At 34.3% G+C, this 16,892-nt stretch overlaps 1 protein-coding gene across 1 annotated transcript in view; it reads left to right on the top strand.

Annotated features, from left to right (window-relative positions):
* Window positions 1–214: 214 nt before the first annotated feature.
* The window catches only part of Dh31 (diuretic hormone class 2), a 31,580-nt gene continuing 14,902 nt past the window's right edge, over window positions 215–16,892 (top strand). Inside the window, exon 1 of the mRNA XM_046619472.2 lies at window positions 215–315. The gene's annotated coding sequence lies outside the window, so the exon portion shown is untranslated. The remainder of the gene's footprint in view (window positions 316–16,892) is intronic.

Below are 16,892 nucleotides of genomic sequence, written 5' to 3'. Positions count from 1 at the left end.
AGACGAGCGTCGGGCTTCGAAACTGCGATAATCGCGAAGTTTGCCGTCGTCGTCGTCGTTGTCGCGACGTAGTCACCGAAAGCATGGGGGCCCTCCGATTGGCCGATGGTAAAACGGGGGTGACGCAGGGGGAGGGGGGTGTGTGTGCAAAAACGGCGTCGGCGTCGACGTCGACGTCGACGACGCCGGGGTTATATAAACCGGATCTGCCGGATCGCACTTCACACCTGCCGCGACTGCACAGAGGAAGAAAAGTTGCACGAAAATCGAACCCGGAACAGGAAAGCTTCGCCAAAAGAAAAAACAACAACAAAGGTCAGCTCATTTTATGGTTACTCGATTTTTCAAATAAGAAGAAGAAAAAAAAAAAATACACGGCGAATAAATTCGATACTTGTGTAATATTTTTATTTTTTTTTTCATCTTTCACCAAGGTGAGAAAAATAATTTTTATTCGAAATTGTAGAATTTTCATCTCGTAACGTGCGAACAAACGAAAGGAAAAAAAAAAAAAACCGAAAAAATCAACGATTATACTATAATGGAGAACATTCGTTTTCCGAAATTATTTACATCTTCGCGGTATATTTGTTTGTGGTTGTTTTTTTTTTTTTTTTTTCTTTTTTTTTTCCGAACGACCATCCAACCGAACGAAGATATTAACTTTTACTCGAGGGTAAGAACGTGACGAAATTTGACAACGTTGAGATATTTTCTGATTCTATCTTTATTTCATTTACCTTATTAATTGTCGTTATAATTTTTATACCTGTCGAATATTTTATTTTTTTTTTTTTTTGTTTTTTAGTTTGTGGAAATACAAAATTGTACGGGTAACGATTATTTTGGCGTGTTCGAGTATTGAAGATTCGGAGACTCGAATGTAATATAGTTGTGTCGGTGTAATTTAAATCGGTGCAATTTGTACGAAAATCAATTTGTTTGTTTTTTTTTTTTTTTACCAGCACAAATTCGTGTCAATTTTTGTTTGCTTCTTCGATTATCGAAAAAAAAGTAATAAAAAAAAAAAACGAGTCTTCTCAGCACCGACAAGTAATTCGTAACGAAATTGATCAAGATTACTTTTTTCATCTATTCACGAACTTTTCAAACATTTCTTTCAAGAAACAAGTCTCGCTGCATAACAAAATACGCTTAAATAATATCCACAAGCGATACAACGCGAAATAATAATAATAACAACAACAACAACAGCAACGATTATGCGATAAAGCGCGACAAATAATAACGACAATGATGATTATAATATTCATCTGGCATGCGAATATTATTGTACGAGTGAATTAATAATTTTGAATTTGAAATGAAAAGGCTCGCGGGCAATGAGACGAAAATAATAATATTTTATCAGGGGAAAAAATACGTGGATAAAAATATGTGTATATATATATATATATGTGTGTATATATAAATATATATATATATATTAATAAAGTTGAAATCTCGAGGGAACTCTCTCGTATCTTTCGTGGGTATGGTACATATATATATATATATATATATTTCACCCTTTAATTTTATTCAGACGGAAGAAAGACGCGAGGGTTGAGTGAGAAAAAATTAAATAGAGAGAGGCGAATTGTATTTTCACCGATTCTCGCAATCATTCATATTTTTTTCCCCTCCTCCTCCTATTCCTCCTCATTCTCCGCCTTCTTCTTCTTCTCATTCTCATTTCTCCTTTTTCACTTTCGTACAAGAAAAATAACAATAAAATGTTTCGCTCGTTTACTCCTGAAACATATATATATATATACACGCATATGTAACTTACTTTGTGTATTTTTTTTTTTTTTTTTGTTAAATTTTTTTCGTCCATTTCTTCTCTTTTCGTATCATTTCGTTTCATTTTCGGGTTCATATACCTACTTAATCAGCAGACTTTCAGAGATTATACAATAAGAATCTGCAAGTATAGCTGAAGGAAAAAGAAGAAGCGTACGATTTTATTTACTTATTTATTTTTTTTTTAACTATTCTTCTTTTCCATTTTCAGTTTCATACTTACTGACAGTTTCCTAATGTCTTTTCGGTGAGAATGTTCTGCGATAGAGATTTGGAGGGAATTTATCGCACGTAGAGGCTTAACTTGTTACATTGAAATAACCAAGGTGACACGTAATTGTCTAGAAATCTGTGTCGCTGCAAATGTATTCAACGATAGTGGAATTTCGACGGAAATTATTTTGATTGAAAATTGATTGATCGACGAGATATCCGTTAATAAATATTCCGTACATACGTATACACACACACACACACACACGCACACATGTTACATCAATAATCTATCCGCGGAGATGATTTATTGGACTACTTATATAAATAAACCAATATATCCGCGCTTGTTTCACACTCTTCGCGATATTATTTATACCCGTCATCCGTACGGTTCGATTATTTGTTCGAATGTTTTTTTTTAACGTGAAGTATAATTTATATTTCGGGAGGATGAAGGAAGGGGACGGCAGAAAATTAAAAAAAAAAAATAAATAAATAAACAAATACTTATACACCTCAACGTCAGAATTGTGGGTGAGTTTTGATTTGAGAAGTGCAATCATCGAAAATATTATTACGGTCGGTTGAGTTAATTTTTTTCCGCAACATCGACTTATTCGATGAACTGAAGACAAATCGAAAATATTTTCTTCATCTTGCCTTGATTTTAATTGAAATTTGTTTGTAAAGTGAAATATTTTCTTTGCCCGATAATTGTTACTTGTAATCCTTTTTTTTTTTTTTATTTTAATTATTATTTTTTTTCTATCATTCACTCGCGGCATCGACTAATTTTGCAACTAATCAGCCTAGATGTCTCGGCAATATTTCCATTCCATTCAATCTTATACGTCCAGTTTACGAGCACCTGTTGCCCTTCGCTTTTCACCCTCGACGCAAGCTTGTTCGGTGAAATTTATAAGTAAAATTCTGTCTAATTTCCCCAGCGAGACGTGTATTATGTTTTTTGGGCTCAATTTGCAACCGAACAAGGTGCGAGAGAGAGAGAGAGAGAGAGAGAGCAGGAGAGGTATTAAAAAAAAAAAAAAAAAAAATTGCATCGTAATTAAATCACGACATCGTGATGAAAATGAAATCTGAGGACAGAAATAAATTAACGAACGAACGAATTGGAATGAAAATAGAAAATCGTAACGCGGGTTAATTTTCTTTCTTTTTTTTTTTCATCTTACACGCGCTCTTTTGACTAACGAGTCAACAAAAAAAAAAAAAAAGTTACGAATTATTGTCTAATTAATTGTACGGTTGACAAACGCGATCGGTGGCTTTTTTTTTTTTTTTTTCACTATTGTTGAAAATTTTTGCATCCTTTGACGAATGAACGAGTCGTTTGTTTAACACAAGGATGAGATTGTTATAATTACGTAAACGAGGAGTTCGCTTCCGATTTGTGAAAAATGAAATGCAAAGAAAAAAAAAGAGAGATAAGATTGAACATCATCGCGACGTTTTCAAAAAATCAAAATCAAATCGCATTCGTTATCGAATTATGTAAATCTTTTCAGCTCTTTCTTTTTTTCCCCCTTTGTTTTTTGTAGCTTCGACGCTTGCAATGTTTGTTCCTGTTTGTATTGCCGTCTCTGTAATAATGAAAAACAAAAAAAAAAAAATACCGTTCGAAACTTTATCGTCGAGTTGGATAGCAAAAAATAAAAATAAAAACAATAATGTTCTCATCTCATTTATCAAGAATATCAAAATTTCATCGACATCGTTATTTTCTTTCTTTGATCGTCTCTCTAACTTCTATACGCGTGAAATTTCTTTCCTTATTCTCTTCTATCCCCATCGTTTATTTTATATACGATATGCACAACGATACCTGTGTCGCATAATGATAATAATAATAATAATAACAACAACAACAACAACAACAACAATAATTATTGTTATAATAATAATTATTATTATTATTGTTGTTATTGTTATCGGGGAAAGGAAAAGTCGAACAATTCGATTGACAAAGATTGCGTAAAAATTAATACAAAAAAATATTAATACAAAGAAATTACTATTTTTTTTTTTTTTTTTTTTTTTACTCTTGGGTCCGATACATTCCTCTCAATTATTTACTCACTCTTCCTCTTTTGGCTGTTGGGGGATGAAATTTTGCCAAACGCGTGGTTCGCCAAAGTTTGAGCTTAACGGGGCTGGTCTTCTCGTTTCGAGGACTGATCGCCGGTTAAAAACCTTGAAATTAGCGTAATAACGCAACGTGTGTGTGCGCACGTGCCTGCCTAATTACTACAGATGTAAATAGTCATCCTAAGCGCGACCCGTTCTAAAAACTTTATTCATCAGTCTTAACGATGACTCGTTATTATTAATCTACCGATGACAAATTCTTACCACCCCCAACATTAACGTTATCATTATTATAGATTACTTTCGAACCCCTTATATTTTTATCCTACACAAATTCAAGATTACAATTAAAGTATCTTGAATAGAAAATAAATAATTATTCCAAAAGTCCGCGGTATGGTTTTTCTCAATATTATCATCCAGTCTAGCTTAAACGATAAATTTTCATCCAAAATAGTTTCATAAATTGTTTAAAAAAGAGAAGAAGAAGAAGAAAAAAAAAACAAAGACAATCGATCGGTTTGCATTTTTTAATAAATTTCTATCGTCGTTCAAATTTGTTTGCCTCGGGTTCGGATCCGAGAAAAAAAAAAAAATCAAAAATATCCTTTCACCCCAATTTCTCCCCTTCGTAATATATTATAACGCGTTATACGTGTGTTACGGGATTTATCGTATAATCTACATATATACATTTATATATAGGCCAACCCTATACAACCCTTAATTGAAAGCCCTTGTTAAGGGCTAATTAATCTGTTGCAAATTCACTGGGCATACACATATACATGTATATACGTATATATATATGTATATACCGTCACTCTTAACCAGCTGAGCAAATCCGAAGGCTCGACGAAATTATTTCGCGATCCCGATTTACGTTAAATCGAATATTTCTTAACAATTCTTCACACGCGTAGAACGAAATCGTTGAGCGCGATTTATGACAATTAATTAACATCGTCAAACAAACCTGAAGATTCAAACGATTTGTCGTCGTTTAATCGTGGAAAAAGCTCATTTGAATCGTGTCAAGTTATTTTTTTAAGAATGATTATTGTTATTATTATTATTATTTTTAATACCGCAACAATGGTTCGATACGTAATTCCAATTAACATTCCAACAAGAGTCCTTCTAAATTTGAGCTTCTTTTCCGAAATATCGTCAAGGGATGTTTTTTTTTTTCGTTCAAACTTAATTGTTATTACGTACAGGAATTGATTACTGTAAGAATGATTGCACGCACTTGAGCATTTCTTACTGTAATAACAGACCTGTCTGAATTTGAGCTCTTTTCCAAAATATCGTCAGGGGATGTTATTTTTTTTTTTCATCATCCTCACAAACTCAACCGTTATTCACACAGCAAATGAGAATTCACCCGGGTATAAAACAGCGCAACAACATCGCGAGGAAATATCTTTCGTGGAAAATTGAAAGTGAGCTTTTTTTTTTTTTTTTTGTCTAAAAAAACTTCTTCGCTCATCCGTTTCTCTCTCTCTCTGTTTCGTTTTCATCGAGAATTTTGTTTTTCGTAAGTCGCGATGTCGAAAAATAATAAAAAAAATAAATAAAAATTTACAAAAAATAAATAAACAAACCGGAGCTTTCTGGTTTTTTTTTTTTTTTTTTTATTTTCGCACACGCTCAGACAAACACGTGTAAAAATGCAAAGGCTTACGTAGTGCGAATACAGGCGCGTATCGATAAACAACAACAACAACAACAAACGTGAAAAATTATGAGGAAATTTCCGAAAACTGTGGGGGATGAGATTCGTAAAGTTTACCTTTAATCGGGGACAGATATATAGATATAAGGGGATGGTGAGAGTTTATACGTGACTCGTTGGGTAAACAATGTTGCTTTTTTTTTATTCCAGAGTAAAAGCGAGCGAAAGAGGAAAGAACGCGATCCGCGAAAACCCGAGGTAAACGGGTTTCGTTCGCTTTGTGTATTTCGTACACCCTGCAAAGATGTATATAAGTAATTTCCGCTTCGCGAACCTTTTTTTTTTTTTTTTTTTTGGTTTTTCTTTTTCTCTCTCTCTCTCTTCTCCCTTTCTTCTTCTCGTACTTCTTTTTCCTTAGCTATCGCGTTGTATTCCGCCGTCTCGCGTCGTCGCGTTAAATGCGAAATAACAGGTACGAATAAACAACACGTAGGTACAACGACAACGACGATGACAAAAAAAAAAATTATCACTGAATTATCGACTATCGAATTCGTACAATTTTATCAAACATATACTATTATTCTATTTCAATTCCTTTTACTCTTGTAAAATCCGATTAATGAAAATGATGGAAAATCTTCACAGTTTCTTTCGCGTTCGTTTTAAAACACCGATAAAACACACCTCGTCAATACTTGTATTAACAAAAAGAAAATTGCATTTTTTCTCATCTCGATCCTACATGACCGAATTGTTTCAGGCGAGATGAGGAACGGTGTATACATATATATATATATATATAAATCGGTCGGTGTAATAATTTATACCGATATTACAGGCAAACCCGCGTGTATATAAGTATACATATATATTTATTTTATGTATGTACGTATACATGTACAGATCGCACATACTTGATAGATATATTGTTACAGGCGTAATACGTGATCGCGGCTTCGAGTAGGCAGGCATTATAATACTCAAAGTGATCTAACCGCGCGCACAGAATATTTCGCGGAGCTTTTGGCGAGGGATTAGCGCAGAAAATTGAACATACCTTCTGACATATATATATATATATATATATATATATATATGTATGTATGTACGTATGTATGTACGTATGCATGTGAGTGTACGTTGTACGTTGCTTATAGACACAGGGTCGCAGGTATAAATTAATTAGCTGATGGAAGAGAAGAAATGCTTGATTCGCTAACTGGTATCGGTTTCGAATGACGAGAATAATTGCGATCAGAGGAATTGGAACTGACGGGGCGGGACTGAAATTCCGAATTTGAAACGTTCCGAGAGCAACTGATGCCGAATTTTTTGCTGGCGAAAATTGAAGTAAGGATATCAAAGTTTGAGGAAACGTGAAAGTTTCGAAAGGGGTAAAAAATTTTGAAAGAACGTAACTTCGACGAGTCAAAGTTCCAAATGAATCGAACGATTCATTTTACGTTTCGTCGCTTGTTGTTTCTTTCTTTTTCTACCGTTTTGTCAATCTTTAAAATCGTCATAATTTTCGAAGAAAATACGAAATCCTTAAAAACTCGTAACGTCAGTGCTTGCAATAATCGAAATTGAAAATAAGAAAAATACTCTTCCGTAACTGCCACATTCACTCTTTTTTTTTTATCAACACCAAATATACCCAATCAATTTGCATCCACGTCCAGTACTAACTACGTTTTCAATATTTGTTAAGGTCACGTTTTCGCATCGTTGGTTAAAAATTTTTTTCACATGCGCGGAGACAATAATCGTTACAAATTTCATACGCTGCAACTATTCTCGCAATAAAGATATCGCGTTATTTTCCACACATTTCGCCTTCTCTTCTCTATCAAATACACACGGCATGGATCACGTATATCATTCGTTCGCGTTTATACGATACTCCGCAGATGTTGTTTTTGTTTTCATTTTTTTTTTCTTTTTCTTTCTTCTATTCTTTATTTTATGCAGAAAGAGTTGCGCACCGAAGTTAATTTAATCTCCACCCGCCACACGCTTTCAAAAACTTGATGCCGTTCCCTTGCATTCTCACCTATATATGCGTAAATAATTTTATCACACATTCGCGCAAGTGTTTCTGTGCACTCTTGAATTCTTATCTTCAAAATACTTTTATGAAAGGCGGAAAAATTTTACACACTAGTTTTATAGTTAGGTTAAAAAAATTTCCATTCAACCTACAATAATACCTCTGATAATATCAATTTTTATATCGCCTTCGAGAGTTTTGAGAAATATTCAAAAAATCAGTTTAACAAAAAATCGCTCCGATTTTAAATAATTTACAAATCATATCCTTTCGCGATGTTTTTCCCTGCGTGGTGGAAAACAAAAAAAAAAAGAAAAAAAAAGGCTCTGACAAGGATTAGATCCGTGATATAAATCTCTCCTTTCTGAACGATTATTAGATTATACCGTTCACGGATGATTAATCTTCAAAAACGCGAACAGCTCAACCGATTGCCAAATTCTCTAAGAACCGCAACTCGTCTCTCATCTCATCTCATCGTTCTAACGATTATACAATATATAATTAAATTGAAATATCCCAACAAATTGAGCGATACGACGAACAAAAGGAAGAAAAGATAAGAGAGAGAGAGAGGAGTGAGAGAGAGAAAAAAAAAGGATGAAAAAAATGTAACTCTTGAAGAGAAAAAATCAAATTTTCGGTATCGAGATAAATGTTGTTGTTACTATTATTATTATTTCAACTTTTACCTCTACACAATTTCTTTCATCTCCTTTACAAAGTCAAAAAGACAAAAATGTCGCGACGATCCCGGAAACGTTTGGATGAGAAAAAAAAATTCAAAGCTTACAGAATTCTTCGCAGAGAAATAATTTTTCGTGGAAAAATTTCCAGGTCCCCTTTAATTCGAACTTGTACGTTTTTACCGGAAATAAATCGATTTTCAATGTTTCATCGTCAAACGTAAATTTTATTTTTTTTTTTCTTAAACAAACTATCATATTTTTCCCAGTTTATATAATCGTTGTTGAAAAAGAAAAAAAACGGGCCGTTTTTTTTCCCTGGTCCGTTCGCTCGTCTTCTTTTCCTATTTAATCACAAAGTCTCTCGGCGCGTTTTAGCGACTTTATACTTTCGCGGTACTTCCGGCATGGAGAATTATCTTAACCGGCAATCGAGCGCCGCCGGTACATGTAATTAGTTAATCTTCTTCTAATTACTCGACTACCGCGTTTCCATCGGATTACTTTATCGCCTGGCATCGCTGCGCGCCATTTGCAATTATTTCCAACCCCGCTGATCAGCATCCGCTATTCCTCCTGCCGCGGTTTAAACGATAATTGGATAACGTCCGTTGAATATTGTCACCGATTTACCTCTTACTTAACACAAACAGAGAGAGAGAGAGAGAGAGAGAGGGAGGAAGGTGATGGTTATTCTCGAATTGAACGCCAGTATAATGCATTAATCATTGCAAATCTACCCAACTTTTGCAATATATTTCATTCTCTGATTCATCGACATTTCGATTTTCAATTTTCCCGAGTGATTTTTTTCTGCGGTTATTTTCGTTCTCGATTCTTTTCCTTTTACTTTCATTTCGTGCGCATTTCGTACTTTTCGCAAATCGTTTCCATTTGTCGAATAATTTTTTTTACTTCACCTCACTTACTTCGAATACGAATTGTCACAATTTCATTCGCTTCTTCGTTACGTGACATACGCGTGTAAATTTTTATTTTCTTCTTCGAAACATCGTCGAATCATACGGGCAAGGTTGTGAATCAAATTTGCAATATCGTGGAACGTTTGCGCTGAAGCGAAGTAAAAAAATTTAAAAAAAAAGAAAAAAAAAACGTCAATCAAAGAAGTATCTTACGTACGGCAGGGTTAATTATTTACTCAGCCAATTATATCGCGATACGTGGAAAAGTGAGGAAAGGAAAACTGGACTTGAAAGAAAAAAAAGAAAGTGACGATCAACTTGTGATATTACATTCCAAAGAAAAATATAACAATTGCCGTTTAGATGTGTTTGTTATACATGAGGGGTTGAAGAGAGGTTCGCCTTTTCTGTTTCCTTCCAAAAAAAACAAAAAAATAAATAAATATATATATATATACACACACGAGAGAATCCGCGAGGCATACGAAACGCTGTTTAAACCCAGGTCACAAACGTACGTATCCTCCCTACGTACACACAGCTTTTACGTACGTTTGAAATTTTGCAAAAGGTTGAAACTCGGTATTTGCATAACTTATTTCAAGCGCCGTAGCGTTCCCTTAATTTCTCTTCTTCTTGACGTAATGCTCGACCTTTTCGTACCGACGACGCTTGGATTATACACGCAACGCACGTAATTCGCACACGCGGTTCGCTCTTAACAAGTCGCGTATATTCGCAGAATAATGATAATAATAATACGTCCGACAAAGGTTGTCACAATTATAAATAAACATTTTCATTCCTATTCCATTTTTCCGTTACATTTCTTATACGATTTTTCAATCTCTGAAAAGAAAAAAAAAGAAAGAATTCAATTCAATTCTCAATATTTCGACGCAACAACGCAAGGTCTGAATATGCCCTTTCATCGAAAGCGATGAAAATAGTTGTTAAAAAAAAAATGATCGTAACGAAAGATGAGATTCCGAAGAATTTTTTTTTTCGCGCGTGGTAAAACAGTTGTGGAATAATTGACGGTCGGAGGTGAAAAATGTGTCAAAATTCACGAGCCCTTTTCTGACGTCGGTGAATCGGTGCAAGAAGATCGCGAGGTGAATTAAAAACTTTGAGGGAATATATCATTGGCCGAGCTTGCGTGAAAAGCTCAATGCAGGTACGCGGACGTGACGGAAAATAAGAAGCAAAGAAGATTCGCACATCGTAGGCGAAGCTTTCGGGTTGTGTTATATACAACGGGATGAGGGAAACACTCCCGTTTGTGTTAAGATCCTCCTCTCCTCTCCTCTCCTCCCCTCCCCTCTCCTCTCCTCTCCTCTCTTCGCCGTAAGCTTCTTGTAATCTCTCCCTTGCGAGCCGCAACTGCCAGCAGCTCTGGTACCTCACTAACTCTTCCTTGAATGTACTTGCTCACCTTTCCACCCCCCCCCCCCCCCCCCACCCCCACCCCCACCCCCTCCCCCTTCATCTCTTCATACCTTTCTCCCTTTCCCCCTGGAGGGTTAGGGACGTATTATATTCTTCTACGTGACTTTTTCCGCGGTTTCTGGTCTTTTTATAACGGCTGTGCCGCACTTTCCGCTGATCGAGAGGTTGTAACGAAGGAATGATTGATTTTTATTGAAAAACCACTCACGAATTTTCTTTCAAACGATTCTATGATCAAAGTTTTATCAAATCTACGAGTGATCCGCGCTTTGATCGGTTTTCATTTTGTTTCTTATTTTTTTTTTTTTTTTTTTTCAAAAACTTACGCCGACCATCGTATAATTTAAACTCTACAAGTCGATGAGATTTTTAACTTTGGAAAAAATTTATACACACACGAGCGCGCACGGTGTTTTTTCAAAGGCGATTAATTCGTGAAATTAATTTATTCGCAGTGGTGCGAGAATCTGACGCGAAACAAATAATTTTTTGAACTACGAAATCTCGTGAGGTCAAAAGGTAAACGAAGTTGAAAGTAGAATAAAAATGGAAAAGTAAGACAGAAAGAGAGAGAGAGAGAGAGAGAGAAAAAAAGAATCCTCCACAATCCTTCGAACCCACCGATATTCTCCTCTCTTATTAAATATTTAAATTCCACTTCGTGGCTTTTTCTTCTCTCATTCCCTTCTTCTCTTTTCCGGCTTAGAATTGGATATTCGAGAACAGCGTGTTTCAATTCTGCAACGTGCAAAAGTCACTTTGTCGCGGATTAGACCTTGTGTCGGCAAATATACAAAAAAAAAAAAAAAAAAAAAAGCAAAACTCAGCGAATCGAGAACGAAGTACGTACGTCTTACGAGATTGTAAAATGAAGGATTCAACACCTGGCTTATACATACATATACATGCGGGCTTATTTTTGTTCCTCCCCCTTAAAAACGAACAAGAACAAGAAAGGAATTCGTTGAAAATCAATTGCCGTTCAACAAATTTTACGAAAGCGAAACGTGCGAGTAACGTCGAAAATAAATTCGTAAAAAAAAAAAAGCAAGAAACAAAAACCCGATGAAACTTTGAAAAATTGAAAACTTTGCCAATTTTCAATTAAGGTTCGTGCGGTTACACGAAATATCAAATCCGCAAATTTTTTCGTCAAAATTTATTTTACAGTTTTTCCAACGTTGTGTTATTATTGTTTCATTCTTTTCGTACAACGGTGTATTTAATTACAGACTACATTTAATAATCGTTCCGAAATATTCTCGTCTTATCGAGTTGCGGTAGCGTTTAAATTAATTTACGTGTACAAAGAGCGGATCGGTATAAATATAAAAAAAGAAGAAAGAAACGAAAAAAAAAAAAAGAAAGAAGAAGCCGCTGTGCGAGATCAGAGAGTGCTGAGAAATTAATATTCGCGGTTTGGCGAACTCGACGAGCTTTTCCGAAGAAGCTGCGCTTTCCTTACACACACATACATATCATATTTATATATATATATATATATATATATATATATACACACGATGGCGGTCAGCATATTATCGCGGTCGGATTTTGCGGACTGGATAATTTCCCCCAAGAGTATTACGTATATAATATCAGCTTCTTCAAAGACTTTCACCGTTTTCATGCATATGATGCATTATTAAACCGGCTTTCGTATCTCTAGTTTTTAACGACGCACGGCCGTCTCTTTTCCTTTTTCCTTTTTCTTTTTTCTTTTTTTTTTTTTTTCATTTCACAGGTACCGGTACGCCTTTCAAGTCGTTCACTTTTCCCCGATCTTTTTCTCCTGTCCCTCCCTTACTTCTTTCTTCTACTTTATTTCTTTCCCTTTCCTTCTTTCTTTTATCTGTCAAAGTTTGCGCAGGGCGCTGAGCTCAAAAGCATATTCATCCTCCTCCTTTTCCTCCTCCTCCTCCTCTTATTAACAACAACCTCTTTTACATCGTTCTTTTTCCCGTCGGGCAGAAATTTCTTCCCAGTTATGCGAGGGAAAATGTAAAAATTCATCCCTTGAGCGGGAATTTAGCCGCAAAACTTTGTTAAGGATAAGATTTTTTGATCCTTTTATTTTGCTTTATTTCATTTTTTTGTTTTAGTGTTTTTCTCACGCTTCACATTTCGTGAAAATTTTTTTCATTCACCCGTAACCTAGTCAGTGATGAAATTTTCAATCGTTTCATTTGTTTTTCGGAAAATCATTGGATCACTCAATTTCAAAATATTTTTATCCCGTCTGAAAAATCTTACAACGTGAAACCAGATCGAAATTTATCGAATACTTGAAAGCAATTATTAACATCATTAAGATTTTACCCAATTAAAGTATGCAGAATTTTTTTTTCTTGTTTGTAATGAAATTTATTTAAAACTGACTAAAATTTTAACGGTGTCAAGATTTTTTCATTTTTCTCCTTGTCTTACAAATTAGTAGTTAGTAAAAGTAAAAGTTCTGCGGAACGGAGAAATTGATAATAATACCAAGCTAGATTCTTATAAATTGTTTATCATCGTTTCAAGGGAAATCTGCCACGGCTTGAAATTCATCTGAAATTTTTATGCAGCTCTTGTATCGAGGAATCGTGAAATCTGGTGGCTTGGAGATGAAAAATTGAACACGTTGCAAGGTTTTCGGGGCCGGTTGAGTGAATGAATATCGTGAATATTAAATTTCTTGGAGAGTGATTCGCAGGTGAAACCTGATTTTCCTTCAGAAAGAGAGAGAGAGAGAGAGAGAGAGAGATAGAGAGAGAAAGGGAACGAGCAATTTCACCGTTCGTAAAGTCTGTTTACACGGAAATTTACCTCATTCAATTTTCTCTGCGACGAGAATAACGACGACCAAGGATGATTACAATAATGATGATGACGACGATGATGACAAAGAGAAATAGCCAAGACTGCTATTTTTTTTCCGTCAAATAATTCACGCAGCTTACATTTTAACGAAAACTTGCAAAATATTATCAAGATCAAAATTTTCTTTCCTTCGTTCGTCGATTGGCATGAAAAAAAATAAATATATATGTATATATAATCTCTAGAACCGTTGTAATAATTTAAAGATTCGAAAAAAAAACACGCAATTTTTATCAAAAATATGTAAATCAGACGATTCGGAAATTCCTTCGTTTTTTTTGTTTTTGAATAACGTGAATATTTCTAATGAGTGTTTTAATTTAATTTTTTTCACCCTCAAACGGATGGAGAAATTTTTTTTCAATCACACGACGCGACTGAATTAGTTCAACTGAGGTCTTTTTTAATCTTTTATTTCGTCACTTTTTTTTCTTACAATATCCTTAATTCCCCTGAATAAGAATAAGAGTCGAGTGTTTATATCGCGTTCTTACTTTTCGCCCCACTCATTTTCCGTCTCTTTTATCTTCTCCTTCTTCTTCTTCTTCTTATTTTGATTCGTTTTGGAAGATGAGCCGCGACCTTCCTTCCTTCATTCATTCATTCATTCATTCATTCGTCCATCCATTATTCAAGCTCATCCTAATCGTTTCTCTTATCGCGGAGGCGATTCTGAAGTCTCGGATAACCGAAAATCTCGTTCCATGGGACTTTGAAACGAGCCCCTAAAAAGAGGGAAACTCGAAACCCTAAAAACCTGATCCAAAGTTCGCTTTTCAACGGTTTTGCATGCAGTTTCAATAAATTTATTTCGATCTCGTGAAAAATTTGCAAAACAGTAGAACCTAAAATGTAAAACTCGAAACCTTCGCATCTCATCATCCGTCAGAGAAATTTATATAAAAAATTTCAATCTTTTCCCCCATTTAAATCCCTTCGGTTAAATTCACAAACAGAATTTTTTATCGGCTGTATCTTCTCCTTATTTTATTTTTTATTTGTTTTCTCTTGTACTTTTGTAAAATTTCTACTCTCTATCTTTCTCTCTGAATTGCGTCACGTCCTTTTTAGAGTGACAGACAGTTGCTCTCCGGGGTTTTGTCTCCGTCGCTTGTGGCTTCCTGTTTACCTGAGCGTAACAAACCAGCGACGAGGCCTTTGATATAAATTTTTTATTCCCTCTTTTCGGAATCGTTACAATATGTCACGCTGTAAATTGGCGTCGAATAAAACGGCGAACGAGTTGGAAAACGTTTGTTTCAATTTATTTTTATATCCTCATTGTTATTATTGATATATTTTGTTCTTCTTTTATCACAGTTTACACGTGTATATATATATATACCTATATATGTATAAACAAATCAATTAGCCCGGTGACAAATAAAAATAAAAGTGGTGATATTTTTTACTCAAAGAGAATTTTCAATCCTTCTTTTTTTCCATCTCGCGCACACTTGTTTCATTCAATTTGTTTATTCTGTTGTTTCTTTTTCATTTCTTTCTTTCCTTCTCGACGTTTCTATCAATTATAGAAACACAAGGATATCATATGTATTGTTGCATTGTAAAGGTGAAGGATTCGATCGGTCGTGAATAAAAAGTCGAACAACGAATTTTTCTTTCATTTTTCTTTTCATTTAAATTTTCTCACGATTCGAAGTAGCGATTGAATTTTTATTTTACGATCTTGGGCGAACGAAATGCAGTCCGATATTTGGTATTCTAGCTGTAGTGTAACAATTTTCTCTGTTTTTTTTTTCTTTTTACTTTCTGCTTTTCTTTCACGAAAAAGCCAATTTTCTCTATTTTCTTTCGTCGTTGCTTGTCCGTTTCTTTATTTACGTTTAGAAATTTCGCGGCGAGCGTGTGAGCGGGAAAAAAAAAAAAAAATGTAACAAGAAATGAAATACCGAAGAAACGCGAGAACATCAAAGTTCGAGGAATGAAAAAACTTGATCGTGAGGAAAACGGATTCGATGAAAAGAAAAAAAAAAAGGGGGGGGATACCAAAACACAGAACAAGCAGCCAACAAAAGAAACGAACCGAGAAAGTAAAAGCGAAAACAAATAAACAAAAAATTACGTGATTTATAAAATTCGATAATAACAAATACACCCTAAATTTTATTCAAATAAATTATTATATTTTTTGTTTTATGTCATTTGTATAACTGATGTATAAATTTGATTGCTAATATGACAAATTTGTATTATTTTATACGCATTCGAATAATAATAACATAATTTCGAAGGTTTAAACCCTTTCATCCGAATCTATGGATAGTGAAAATAATCGTGTAACGAAATTGAATTTGAAAAAAAAAAAAAAATTAAGCAAAAGCTTCGAACGTTTTTTTTTCTCTCTCTTTTTACCCTCTTTTCGGTTCGTTTCTTTTTGTTTTTTTCTCATCACACTTTATATTATAATAAATTAAACATAAAACGTGCCTGGAAATCAATTTTCTTGTCGGTTAATTTAACGACTGATCGTGGCTTTTTTGCTGGCTCAGGGTAAACCTAATACGATAATCCGATATCCCTAAATATTTGATCAGATAAACGGCGACGCGTGTAAATTATATTCAGTATCGATCTTGTATAACATACGTACGTATACGTGTAATACATATTGATAAAAATTACTCAATAGTTATAATAAATATTGAAAATTATAATGCAATATTATACGTTTGTTATTTTCTTTTTTTTCAAACATTATAAATCATGTTTATTTTTATACATCGATATACGTTAAAGAATATTCAAATTGCGCCAAATTGATCAAGCTTGGTTGTAAGAATTGACTTCTTTTCTTTGCAGCGATTCAAGTAGTGTTTTTTGTTTTTTTTATTTCTTTTATTCCCCCAATGCACGTATATTATCGTTACAAAATTCATCCCTTTCCCCTTTTCACCTACTATTCACTGATCTCGCGTAACGTGTGTGAAAAAGATTTTTTATATATGATATGAAACCGTCATTAAAGAAAGTAAAAATAGAATAATAATAATAATGATATTAATAAGAAAGAAATAAAGAAAGAAAGAAACTAACAGAGAAATGTACATAGAATGACAAATGGAACGGATAGAAAAGGTGAAAAAAAAAAT

The sequence above is a fragment of the Neodiprion pinetum genome, chromosome 3, assembly GCF_021155775.2.
Source record: "Neodiprion pinetum isolate iyNeoPine1 chromosome 3, iyNeoPine1.2, whole genome shotgun sequence".
In the NCBI taxonomy this organism is placed as follows: Eukaryota; Metazoa; Arthropoda; class Insecta; order Hymenoptera; family Diprionidae; genus Neodiprion; species Neodiprion pinetum.
This window is presented reverse-complemented; position numbering and strand designations above follow the sequence as displayed.